Raw genomic sequence first — 14,077 nt, 5'->3', positions numbered from 1 at the left:
ATCATGTATATAGGCATCATGTCCGAGATAAGTAGACCGAAACGGTTCTGCATCTACTACTATTACTCCACTCATCGACCGCTATCCAGCATGCATCTAGAGTATTAAGTTAAAAACAGAGTAACGCCTTAAGCAAGATGACAAGATGTAGAGGGATAGTTTCATGCAATATGATAAAAAACCCATCTTGTTATCCTCGATGGCAACGATACAATACGTGCCTTGCTGCCCCTTCTGTCACTAGGAAAGGACACCGCAAGATCGAACCCGAAGCTAAGCACTTCTCCCATGGCAAGAACAACCAATCTAGTAGGCCAAACCAAACTGATAATTTGAAGAGACTTGCAAAGATAACCAATCATACATAAAAGAATTCAGAGAAGATTCAAATATTATTCATAGATAGACTGGATCATAAACCCACAATTCATCGGTCTCAACAAACACACCGCAAAAAAGAAGATTACATCAAATAGATCTCCACAAGAGAGGGGGAGAACATTGTATTGAGACCCAAAAAGAGACAAGAAGCCATCTAGCTACTAGCTATGGACCCGTAGGTCTGAAGTAAGCTACTCACACTTCATCAGAGGGGCTTAGATGATGATGTAGAAGCCCTCCGTGATCGAGGCCCCCTCCGGCGGAGCTCCAGAACAGTCCCCAAGATGGGATCTCGTGGATACAGAAAGTTGCGGCGGTGGAATTAGGTTTTTGGCTCCTATTTTGATCGTTTGGGGGTACGTGGACATATATAGGAGGAAGAAGTACGTCGGTGGAGCTTCGAGGGGGCCACGAGGCAGGGGGCGCGCCCTCCACCCTCGTGACCGCCTCGTGGCTTTCTTGACAAAGGGTCCAAGTCTCCTGGGTCTTATCTGATGAGAAAATCACGTTCCCGAAGGTTTCATTCCGTTTGGACTCCGTTTGATATTCCTTTTCTTCAAAACCCTAAAATAGGCAAAAAAAAACAGCAATTCTGGGCTGGGCCTCCGGTTAATAGGTTAGTCCCAAAAATAATATAAAAGTGGAAAATAAAGCCCAATATAGTCCAAAACAGTAGATAATATAGCATGGGGCAATCAAAAATTATAGATACGTTGGAGACGTATCAAGCATCCTCAAGCTTAATTCCTGCTCGTCCTCGAGTAGGTAAATGATCAAAACAGAATTTTTGATGCGGAGTGATACTTGGCATAATTTTAATGTAATTCTTCTTAATTGTGGTATGAATATTCAGATCCGGAAGATTCAAGACAAAAGTTCATATTAACATAAAAATGATAATACTTCAAGCATACTAACTAAGCAATTATGTCTTCTCAAAATAACATGGCCAAAGAAAGTTCATCCCTACAAAATCATATAGTTTAGTCATGTTTCATTTTCGTCACACAAGAATGCTCTCATCATGCACAACCCCGATGACAAGCTAAGCAATTGTTTCATACTTTAGTAATCTCAAACCTATAAACTTTCACGCAATATATGAGCGCGAGCCATGGACTACATAGCACTATGGGTGGAATAGAATATAATGAGGGGGGTTATGTGGAGAAGACAAAAAAGGAGAAAGTCTCACATCAACGAGGCTAATCAATGGGCTATGGAGATGCCCACCGATTGATGTTAATGCAAGGGGTAGGGATTGCCATGCAACGGATGCACTAGAGCTATAAAATGTATGAAAGCTCAACAAAAGAAACTAGTGGGTGTGCATCCAACTTGCTTGCTCACGAAGACCTAGGGCACTTGAGGAGGCCCATTGTTGGAATATACAAGTCAAGTTCTATAATGAAAAATTCCCACTAGTATATGAAAGTGATAACATGAGAGACTCTCTACTATGAAGATCATGGTGCTACTTTGAAGCACAAGTGTGGTAAAAGGATAGTAACATTGTCCATTCTCTCTTTTTCTCTCATTTTTTTGGGCCTTTTCTTTTTTATGGCCTTTCTCTCTTTTTTTGGGCCTTCCCTTTTTTATGGCCTTTCTTTTTTTATTCCTCACTATGGGACAATGCTCTAATAATGATGATCATCACACTTCTATTTATTTACAACTCAATGATTACAAGTCGATACTAGAACAAAGATGACTCTATATGAATGCCTCCGGCGGTGTATCAGGATATGCAATGAACCAAGAGTGACATGTATGAAAGAATTATGAACGGTGGCTTTGCCACAAATACTATGTCAACTACATGATCATGCTAAGAAATATGACAATGGTGAATGTGTCATGATGAATGGAATGATGGAAAGTTGCATGGCAATATATCTCGGAATGGCTATGGAAATGCCATAATAGATAGGTATGGTGGCTGTTTTGAGGAAGATATAAGGAGGTTTATGTGTGAAAGAGCGTATCATATCACGGGGTTTGGATGCACCGGCGAAGTTTGTGCCAACTCTCAATGTGAGAAAGGGCAATGCACGATACTGAAGAGGCTAGCAGGGATGGAAGGGTGAGAGTGTGTATAATCCATGGACTCAACATTAGTCATAAAGAACTCACATACTTATTGCAAAAATCTACAAGTCATCAAAAATCTCGGCACTACGCGCATGCTCCTAGGGGGATAGATTGGTAGGAAAAGACCATCGCTCGTCCCCGACCGCCACTCATAAGGAAGACAATCAAATAACACCTCATGTTTCAAATTTGTTGCATAACGTTTACCATACGTGCATGATACGGGACTTGCAAACTTCAACACAAGTATTTCTCAATTTCACAACTACTCAACTAGCATGACTTTGATATTATTACCTCCATATCTCAAAACAATCATCAAGCATCAAACTTTTCTTTGTATTCAACACACTCATATGAAAGTTTTATTATTAATATTGCATACCAAGCATATTAGGATTTTAAGCAAATTACCATGCTATTAAGACTCTCAAAATAATCCGAGTGAAGCATGAGAGATCAATAGTTTCTATAAAATAAATCCACCACCGTACTCTAAAAGATATAAGTGAAGCACTAGAGCAAAATTATAAAGCTCAAAAGATATAAGTGAAGCACATAAAGTATTCTATCAAATTCCAAATCATGTATGGCTCTCTCAAAAGGTGTGTACAGCAAGGATGATTGTGGTAGACTAACAAGCAAAGACTCAAATCATAAAAGACGCTCCAAGCAAAACACATATCATGTGGTAAATAAAAATATAGCTCCAAGTAAAGTTACCGATAGAAGTAGACGAAAAAGAGGGGATGCCTTCCGGGGCATCCCCAAGCTTTGGATTTTAGGTGTCCTTAGATTATATTGGGGGTGCCATGGGCATCCCCAAGCTTAGGCTCTTGCCACTCCTTGTTCCATGATCCATCAAATCTTTAACCAAAACTTGAAAACTTCACAACACAAAACTTAAAGTAGAAAACTCGTGAGCTCCATTAGCGAAGGAAAACAAAAGACTACTTCAAGGTACTGTGATGAACTCATTCTTTATTTATATCGGTGTTAAACCTACTGTATTCCAACTTCTCTATGGAATATAAACTATTTTACTAGCCATAGAATCATCATAATAAGCAAACAACACACAAAAAACAGAATCTGTCAAAAACAGAACAGTCTGTAGTAATCTGTAGCTAGCGCAAGATATGGAACCCCAAAAATTCTAAAAAAATTTATAGACGTGAGGAATTTATCTATTAATCATCTACAAAAAGAATTAACTAAATAGCACTTTCCAAATAAAAATGAAAGCAGTTCTCGTGAGCGCTAAAGTTTCTGTTTTTTACAGCAAGTTCAACAAGACTTTCCCCAAGTCTTCCCAACGGTTCTACTTGGCACAAACACTAATTAAACACAAAAAACACAACCAAAACAGAGGCTAAATAATTTATTTATTACTAAACAGGATCAAAAAGCAAGGAATAAAAATAAAATTGGGTTGCCTCCCAACAAGCGCTATCGTTTAACGCCCCTAGCTAGGCATAACAAGCAAGAATAGATCTAGGTATTGCCATCTTTGGTAGGCAATTCTTCAATGAGGCATCTATCTCCCTTAGGATTTTCTTTCTTTCTAGTGATTATCAAACTCTTAGGCACAAGATCGAAAAATTCATTTGTAGCAATTGGTTCCTTAATTTTAGCAAAAAGATTGGGATGAATACTTATAGATTTAAGATCCGCAGTTTCCTTACTAGATGATTCACCTTTATTTTTAGGAACATACATAAGCTTGGAAATTTTAGTAGGAGGACTAGGAGTATTCTTTACGGAAGAAAAAGCGGTTCCCAAGTTCGTAATGATACCCTCAAGTTTATTGATTCTAGTAGAATCTAAGTTTATTTTCTCATTAACTATGGGTTCCTTTTCCTTAATATTTTTCAAAGTCATTCCTACCTTAGATCCGTATTGGGTAATTTGATTGTGGATCTTTTTATCTAGATTTTCAATTAATTCAATAGTAGCAACTTTATTTTCAATAATTTCAAGTCTTTGCATAACATGCTCCAAAGTTAACATAGTTCCATTAACCAAAGGAGGTGGTGAGCCAAATAAATCTAACATAGCATTATAAGAATCAAAAGTATGGCTACCCAAGAAATTCCCTCCGGTAATGGTATCAAGGATATATCTATACCAAGGATTGGTGCCTACATAAAAATTGCGAAGAAGAACTGAAGTAGATTGCTTCCTGGTAGATCTATTTTGAGCATTGCAAATTCTATACCAAGCATCTTTTAGATTTTCTCCCTCCCTTTGTTTAAAATTTAGAACTTCATTCTCAGGAGACAACGGAGAAGATAAGGGACTAGCCATAATGACAAGCAAACAAACTAACACACAAGCAAACAAAAGGAAAATGAGCAAAAGAGTCAAATAGAGAGGGAGGAGGGAGAGGGAGAGGGCGAATAAAACGACAAGGATGAAGTGGGGAAAGGAAAACAAGAGGCAAATGGAAAATAATGTAATACGGGAGATAGGGATTGTGATGGGTACTTGGTATGTTGACTTTTGCGCAGACTCCCTGGCAACGGCGCCAGAAATTCTTCTTGCTACCTCTTGAGCACTGCGTTGGATTTCCCCGAAGAGGAAGGGATGATGCAGCAAAATAGCGTAAGTATTTGCCTCAGTTTTTGAGAACCAAGGTATCAATCCAGTAGGAGGCCACGCACAAGTCCCTCGCACCTACACAAAAACATAGCTCAACGCAACCAACGCGCTTAGGGGTTGTCAGTCCCTTCACGGTCACTTACGAAAGTGAGATCTAATAGAGATGATAAATAATATTTTTGGTATTTTTGGTATAGAGATGCAAAGTAAAAAGTAAAAGCAAAGTAAAAGTAAAGCAATAATAAAGTGATGGAGATTAATATGATGATAAAGAGACCCGGGGGCCATAGGTTTCACTAGTGGCTTCTCTCAAGAGCATAAGTATTCTACAGTGGGTGAACAAATTACTGTTGAGCAATTGACAGAATTGAGCATAGTTATGAGAATATCTAGGTATGATCATGTATATAGGCATCACGTCCGAGACAAGTAGACCGAAATGGTTCTGCATCTACTACTATTACTCCACTCATCGACCGCTATCCAGCATGCATCTAGAGTATTAAGTTAAAAACAGAGTAACGCCTTAACAAGATGACATGATGTAGAGGGATAGTTTCATGCAATATGATAAAAACCCATCTTGTTATCCTCGATGGCAACGATACAATACGTGCCTTGCTGCCCCTTCTGTCACTAGGAAAGGACACCGCAAGATTGAACCCAAAGCTAAGCACTTCTCCCATGGCAAGAACAACCAATCTAGTAGGCCAAACCAAACTGACAATTCGAAGAGACTTGCAAAGATAACCAATCATACATAAAAGAATTCAGAGAAGATTCAAATATTATTCATAGATAGACTGGATCATAAACCCACAATTCATCGGTCTCAACAAACACACCGCAAAAAGAAGATTACATCGAATAGATCTCCACAAGAGATGGGGAGAACATTGTATTGAGATCCAAAAAGAGAGAAGAAGCCATCTAGCTACTAGCTATGGACCCGTAGGTCTGAAGTAAACTACTCACACTTCATCGGAGGGGCTTAGATGATGATGTAGAAGCCCTCCGTGATCGATGCCCCCTCCGGTGGAGCTCCGGAACAGGCCCCAAGATGGGATCTCGTGGATGCAGAAAGTTGCGGCGGTGGAATTAGGTTTTTGGCTCCTGTTCTAATCGTTTGGGGGTACGTGGATATATATAGGAGGAAGAAGTACGTCGGTGGAGCTTCGAGGGGCCCACGAGGCAGGGGCGCGCCCTAGGGGGGGCCTCCACCCTCGTGACCACCTCGTGGCTTTCTTGACGGAGGGTCCAAGTCTCCTGGGTCTTATCTGATGAGAAAATCACATTCCCGAAGGTTTCATTTCGTTTGGACTCCGTTTGATATTCCTTTTCTTTGAAACCCTAAAACAGGCAAAAAAACAGCAATTCTGGGCTGGGCCTCCGGTTAATAGGTTAGTCCCAAAAATAATAAAAAAGTGGAAAATAAAGCCCAATATAGTCCAAAACAGTAGATAATATAGCATGGAGCAATCAAAAATTATAGATACGTTGCAGACATATCAACAGCAGCCTGAACCTGCTCTATCAGGATACAGTGCGAAAAATGGGTATCGATCCCTCAAGGATCAAACCCAGCAAAACCACCTTTAAAGGCGTCATCCCAGGTGTAGAGGCCCATTGCACAGGCTCAATCACACTGGAAGTGGTCTTCGGATCACCGGACAACTTCCGAAGCGAGGAGTTAATCTTCGACATCGTCTCGTTTCGAAGTGGCTAGCATGCACTGCTCGAACGAACTGCATTTGCAAAATTCAATGCAGTACCGCACTACGCATACCTCTAGCTCAAGATGCCAGGACCTCGGGGGGGTCATAACAGTGAATGGAAACACAGAACGCTCGCTCCGCACGGAAGAGCACACTGCGGCCCTCGCAGCAGAAGCACAAAGCAGCCTTTTAAGGCAAACCACTAATTCGGCGATACAGCCCCCGAACACCTTCAAGCGTGTCCGGAGTAAAATGCAACAGGATCGCCTGGCACGTTCAGAGCTTGCCTAGCAATTCGGCCCCCGTCCCAGTCCCAGTCAAGCAACAAAATCTGTGCCGCGCGTACATAATTACACAGTGAAAATACCATGGACATAGGCAGGGGCACGATCAGGGCACGTCCCGCAATGCGGCTTAACCGCCCTAGGGGCTGTATATCTTTATCATTTCTTTCCTCTTTCAGGACCTAACCCCCTGGAAGCCCTTTCTGGTAGTACGATTGCTAGACAGATTACGGGAAGCAACATCCAACGCGACAAGAAGCTAAGATAAACACGGGAACCCCTAGGTGGTCTCTAATAATAATACCCGCTTTCTACTATCCATACGCAGCTTGCCCTTGGATAGGACATTTTGAATAGTCCTACTTTCTGCTTATTGCACTACCTGTACTAGTACGCCTCGACGTATTATTTAAATAACAATGCATAACATTAGTCTATTATTGCATTATTCTTTCCTTTTTTTCCCTTTATGTCCATTCACGACAATCCGCACCCGTACGTTCGGGTACGGTCAGTATGCCAGGGGCTTTTGTTTACCCCATAATACGGCGCCAGAAGTCCAAACACTTTCGACAGTGCGGCACCCCGAACTTATAGCATTATATGCATCAGCTCCGAATCATGTCTTTGGTCAAATGTTGGGTTTGCCCGACTCCCATGCTTTGGTACCTTACGTTCCGCTATATAGGCTAAGGTAGCGGTGGGAGAACTACTGCGATTGCGTCCCGGTTCTTCCGGACGAGCGCCTTAGTTGAGAAAGCCGAAAATTGACTGTCATGATAAGGCGAGAGGCTGGTCGCTGTTCGAGAGGTCTCAAGTCCTTAAAGACTTTTTCCGCTTCGGGTGAGGAGCCGGCCTTGTCCGGCTTAGGCGAGTATAGCGCCCCAAATTCGGCCTTCCGAACACTAGGGGCTTCGCCAAAGTTTAAAATTGTAGATTTCTATGGCTAAGTGAGAGTGATAAAGCCTTATAGTCCGATTGCCTAGTTCGTTGCGCTGAACACCTCCCTTGAAGGACCCAAAATTGGGTAAAGAGTGCTCAGGTTTATCCCGAACACCCCAGTAATAGCTACATGGGGGCAGAAGCCAACGACTGGCTAACTCTCAGATATTATAAACGGCCGCACAGAAGGTAATATTTTAAATTAAAAAAGCGTTGCATAGCGCAGATGAACTTGTTTCACATTACAGGATCACACGAGCATGTTCATTCAAAAATTACATCCCTGGCACATTCATCCGCCACAAGGCGGGAACCCTTCAGGACACTCTCATAGTACATCTCGTGGTGGCGATGCTCCTTGCCCTCCGGCGACTCCTCCTTCACCAGCTTCACAGCGTCCAGCTTCGCCCAGTGCACCTTCGCCCGGGCAAAAGCCCTGCGTGCACCCTTGATGCAGGCTGACCGCTTTATGACTTCAAGTCGTGGGCAGGCCTCCACAAGCCGCCTCACCAGACCGAAGTAGTTGCCGGACTGGGGCTCGTCAGGCCACATCCGGACTATAAGGCCCCTCATGGCCTGTTCGGCCGCCTTGTGAAGCTCGACCAATTTCTTCAGCTGGTCGCTCAAGGGCATCGGGTGTTCGGTCCCAGTATATTGAGACCAGAACAACTTCTCTCTCGAGCTCCCCTCCTTAGCTCGGTAAAACTCCGCGGCATCCAGTACACTGCGGGGAATATCTGTGAACGCTCCTGGAGAGCTCCGAACTCGGGTAAGAAAAAGGAAAGTTTCCTTCACATGCTTGCTTTGCATAATGAATGCCTTACCCACTGCTATCTTATTCACCGCATCAATTTCCTGGAGGGCCTTGTGGGCTTCAGCCTTGGCGCTCCGGGCGCTTTCAAGCGCCTGTGCGAGCTCGGACTCTTGCGTCTTAGAGTCGAGCTCCAAGGACTCGTGTTTTTTGGCGAGAGCCTCGAGCTCTTGCTACACCTCGCCCACTCGGTCTTCTTGCTTCTCCCGCTCGATGCGTTCCTTGGCCGCTTTGTCTTCGGCCTCGGACAGCGCCTTCTTCAGGGTCGCCACCTCGGTCGCGGCCCCTGGCAAATTCATGGTGATCCTATTATTTTACAAACGAACTTCTTTTCAAGAGCGTAGACAAGGTATTGCTTACCTTTGCTCTCCTCGAGCTGCCTCTTGATAAGGCCAAGCTCGTTCTCGGACCGCTCCAGGTCCTGCTTCAGTGCAGAGACCTCCGCAGTACATGTGGCAGTAGCCAGCAGGGAAGCCTGCACTTACATATAGACATAATCTTAGTAGACTCCTGACTCATCATTTGATCCTCTATTCGGCCTTTCTTCTCAAACACCGAACAGAGCATCAGGGGCTACTATCTATGCGGTAATATTTTCTTATATATATTTTGATTGCTTACCTCAAAGCCTGCTAGGAGGCTGACGCAAGCTTCGGTCAGCCCGTTTTTGGCGGACTGAACCTTCTCGATCACCGCACTCATGATAGTGTGGTGCTCTTCGTCGATGGAAGCGCTGCGAAGCACTTCCAGCAAGTTGTCCGATGCCTCTGGATGGAAAGAGGACACCGGCACGGGTGGTTGGCCCCCCTTAATAGGGGACCGCATGCCGGAGTCCGGAACCATCGAAGGTTCCGGCGCAGTGTTCGGCTGGGGGTCGAACTCGGAGCCCGTAGGAGCCTCGCTCCCTTGGTACCCAGGGTCTGGGAGGTCGCCTCGAGACACCTCCAGGACCACCTCCCCTTGGCTTGGTGCCTTTTAAGACAACACCTCGGCGTTGTCCGTAGGGCGAGGGGTGGAGGCGGTCGGAAGACAACCGTTGTTCATATCCGACGAGTCCAACGAACCGCTCGACGAAGATACGTCGAGATGAGCTCGGGATAGACTGCATAATCATGTTTGGCATGAGGAGAAGCAGTGCAGTAAAACATACCATGAATTACTATGGTGTCCGGATACTTACGACTTTGCCAGGGGCTTGACCCTGGGTAGCCACTCGTCGCCGCTGTAGGCGGCCGTCGTGGAGCAGTCCGGAGGGAGGGTCCTGCCCTTCTTGGACCCTTCGACCTCTCTGGTTGGATCGGCCTTCCTTTTCTTGTCTCCCCCAGCTAGGGGGGGGGAACTTTCCTCTTCCTCCTCCTCGTTTTCGTGGGAGGAGGGTGCGTCGGAGTTATCGGACGATGAGTCCGATACAACCTTGCGCCAGAGACCCTTTTGGGTCCCCGCGGCCTTCTTCTTGGCCTTCTTCACCGGCACCTCGTAAGGTGCCGGAACCAGCATCTCCGTCAGGAGAGCATCGGCAGGATCTTCCAGCAGTGGGGCGGGGCAATCGATCTGCTCCGCTATCTTCACCCAGTCCTATTAAAGGCATGGAAGGCTTAGATCCCGCACATGATTAAACTGGGGCAAATAGATACCCTGTGAAATATAAAAACTTACCAGATTGGCGCGGCGCTTTGCGCTGAGTCCGCGATCCTCGGTGAGGAAAGGAGGTACCTCGGTGCCCTTAAACAACACCTTCCAGACGTCCTCGTGCGTTGTGCCATAGAGCTCTCTCAGCGTCTAGTGCTTGGCTGGGTCGAACTCCCACAAGTTGAATGCCCGTTGTTGACACGGAAGAATCCAGCGGAAGAGCATGACCTGAACCACGTTGACGAGCTTAATTTTCTTGCTCATCATGTTCTTGATGCAGGTCTGGAGTCCGGTCAGCTCTACCGAGGAACCCCAGGACAGGCCCTTCTCTTTCCAGGAGGTGAGCCGTGTGGGGATTCCGGATCGGAATTCGGGGACCGCCACCCAGTTGGTGTCGCACGGCTCGGTGATGTAGAACCACCCCGATTGCCACCCCTTTATGGTCTCCACATAGGAGCCTTCAAGTCAGGTGAGGGAGTCCTGGATTAGGGGGTATCCGGACAGCCGGATTATATCCTTTGGCCGGATTGTTGGACTATGAAGATACAAGATTGAAGACTTCGTCTCGTGTCCGGATGGGACTCTACTTGGTGTGGAAGGCAAGCTAGACAATACGGATGTGTATATCTCCTCCTTTGTAACCGACCTTGTGTAACCCTAGCCCCCTTTGGTGTCTATATAAACCGGAGGGTTTTAGTCCGTAGGACAATAGACAATCATACCATAGGCTAGCTTCTAGGGTTTAGCCTCTCCGATCCCGTGGTAGATCAACTCTTGTAATACTCATATCATCAAGAATAAATCAAGCAGGACGTAGGGTCTTACCTCCATCAAGAGGGCCCGAACCTGGGTAAAACATCATGTTCCCTGCCTCCTGTTACCATCCGCCTTAGACGCACAGTTCGGGACCCCCTACCCGAGATCCGCCGGTTTTGACACCAACATTGGTGCTTTCATTGAGAGTTCCTCTGTGGCATCGCCGTAAGGAAGGATGACTCGTCTCGTTGTTATAAGAAACATCACCGCCGGGTGAGCTCTGGCTGTCGGACAAAATCTCCGGCTAGGCAGTTTCATCATGACTGCCTGTTCAGCTGCTGCACCGACAATGACTTCTCGGGTCATCAAAAACAGCCTCCACGTCGGCTCGGAAGTTGCCGAGCAGATGGATCCAATGGAGCTCTCTTCCCTAAATGAACTCTTGGATCGCATCGCCGCCTTGGGAGTCGCTATGAACTATGATCGGATTGGGCTTAAACCCGATCAAAGGGAGATTAACTCTCCACTGGTCACCCATCATGTTGCGGTGGTGGAGGAACAATGCGGCAACTCTTCCTCTATTTTGAGGACTAACTATGTCCGGATTCCTGAGCTCTCCGAGCCGGATACCCGCTTACGGGAGGGCATTACCCAAGCCCTGAACCTAGAATCAGGCAGCGGGCCAAATTTATCAGGTAACACTCCGGAACCTGAACTTCCAAGATTGGAAACTCCTCGGCCCCTGGGTCTCAGATCGGGTAGGGATTCGGACTCAAATCCACCCACCCACCCAGACATAAATGATCTTTCACACATTAGGCAAGAGCCCCATGAAACAATACATCATTATTGGGCCAGATTCCTCCTTGTGATGAACAAGGTTAAGGACTGTCGCGAGGAAGATGAAGTCTCACTTTTCTGCAATAATTGCACGGACAAGGGAATCCTTAATGCCTTAAGTCGACGTGACATATCACGCTTCACGGACTTGGCATCAATAGTACGAAAGTACTGTGTGATGGAAAGCGCTTGGAAAACCGAAACGAAATTTTGGGATAATCCAGCTCTGAATATACACCCAGTCCGAAGTAAAAGGGTGCACTATCATAAGACGCCCGAGCTAGTTGCAAAGAAACAAAAACCCTCTACAGGGCATGGAACCGTACTGGAGGGATGGCTTAACGAACCCTACAAAATTCACAGTACAACGGATAAAATACCAACACACAGCCTTAGAGCATGTTGGATACTCCGGCAGGTGGCCAAAAGTGGTGAGGATCTTCTTATCCCAAATGCCACAGAGCACCATCCCGTGGATAATAAAACGGTGTTAACAGTCTTTGAGACCTTTGCGTCACATAATAGGCGCAAGCGAACACTCCGCAGCATGGCCGAAATCTGCCACGTAGCAGCAATAAATCCATGGAGTGACATGGCTATTACCTTCAATGCCAGTGACAAACCTAAATTCCGAACAGCCCGAGCACCAACTGCACTGGTCCTCAGTCCAATTGTGGACGGCTTTCGACTCACCAAAGTACTCATGGACGGCGGCAGCGGATTAAACCTCATCTATGAGGAAACTCTTCAAAAAATGGAAATAGACTGGAACCGCATTAAGCAAAGTAGCACAACCTTTAGGGGAATCATACCCAGTCGGGAGGCACGATGCGCTGGGAAAATCACACTAGATGTGGTATTCGGTACGCCAGAGAATTACAGGTCCGAAGAAATTACATTTCAAGTGGCCCCGTTCAGCAGTGGATACCACGCCCTTTTAGGACGTGAGGTGTTCACGATCTTCCAAGCCGTACCCCATTACGGGTACATGAAGCTCAAAATGCCCGGGCCCAACGAAATCATCACCCTCGCTAGTGATCCGGACACATCACTCCGAGCTGAAAACAAAACAGCCGCACTGGCCCTCGTGGCATTATCCGAAGCCCTCTCGGCCGAGGAGCTAACCACGCTACGCTCCACAGTGGACATGGATGACGTGATACTCGATAAGAGATCCAAGTCCACCTCTTTTAAACCAGCGGATGAAATAGTCAAATTCCAAGTCCACCCAAGGGACCCTACAAAAACAGCCTCCATCGGGGCATAGATAAAACCCGCCGTGGACGCCGCACTACGAGAGTTCCTGCGGGAGAATTGGGACATATTCGCCTGGCAACCCTCAGACATGCCAGGAATCCCATGCAGGCTGGCCGAGCATAGCCTCAATATCATAAAGGGATTCAAGCCGGTCAAGCAAGCTCTTCGGCGTTTCTCCGAACCTAAGAGACAGGCCATGGGAGAGGAACTATCCAAGTTATTGGAGGCCGGATTCATCAGAGAGATAAAACACCCGGACTGGCTAGCAAACCTGGTGATGGTACCAAAGAAGGATAAATCCTGGCACCTTTGTGTCGATTTCAAGGACCTCAATAAAGCTTGCCCAAAGGATCCCTTCCCCCTCCCCCGCATCGACCAAATTATCGATGATACCGCAAGACACGAGTCATTGTGTTTCCTCGACGCATACTCGGTTACCACCAAATCAAAATGGCGGAGTCCGACCAAGCCGCAACGGCATTCATCACACCATATGGTCCCTTCTGTTTCAGCACAATGCCTTTTGGGCTCAAAAACGCCGGCGCAACATATCAACGCATGATTCAGACATGTCTGGAGAAACAAATCGGCAAAATAGTAGAGGCATACGTAGACGATATGGTCGTCAAAACCAAACACGTCGACTCTTTGATAGACGACTTGAGGCTCACATTCGACAACCTCCGAACATACGACATTAAGCTCAATCCGAAAAAATGCGTTTTCGGCGTACCAGCCTTAAAACTCTTGGGTTTCATTGTCTCCAGTAG

The sequence above is a fragment of the Triticum dicoccoides genome, chromosome 2A, assembly GCF_002162155.2.
Source record: "Triticum dicoccoides isolate Atlit2015 ecotype Zavitan chromosome 2A, WEW_v2.0, whole genome shotgun sequence".
NCBI lineage: Eukaryota > Viridiplantae > Streptophyta > Magnoliopsida > Poales > Poaceae > Triticum > Triticum dicoccoides.
Note: the sequence above shows the minus strand (reverse complement) of the source record.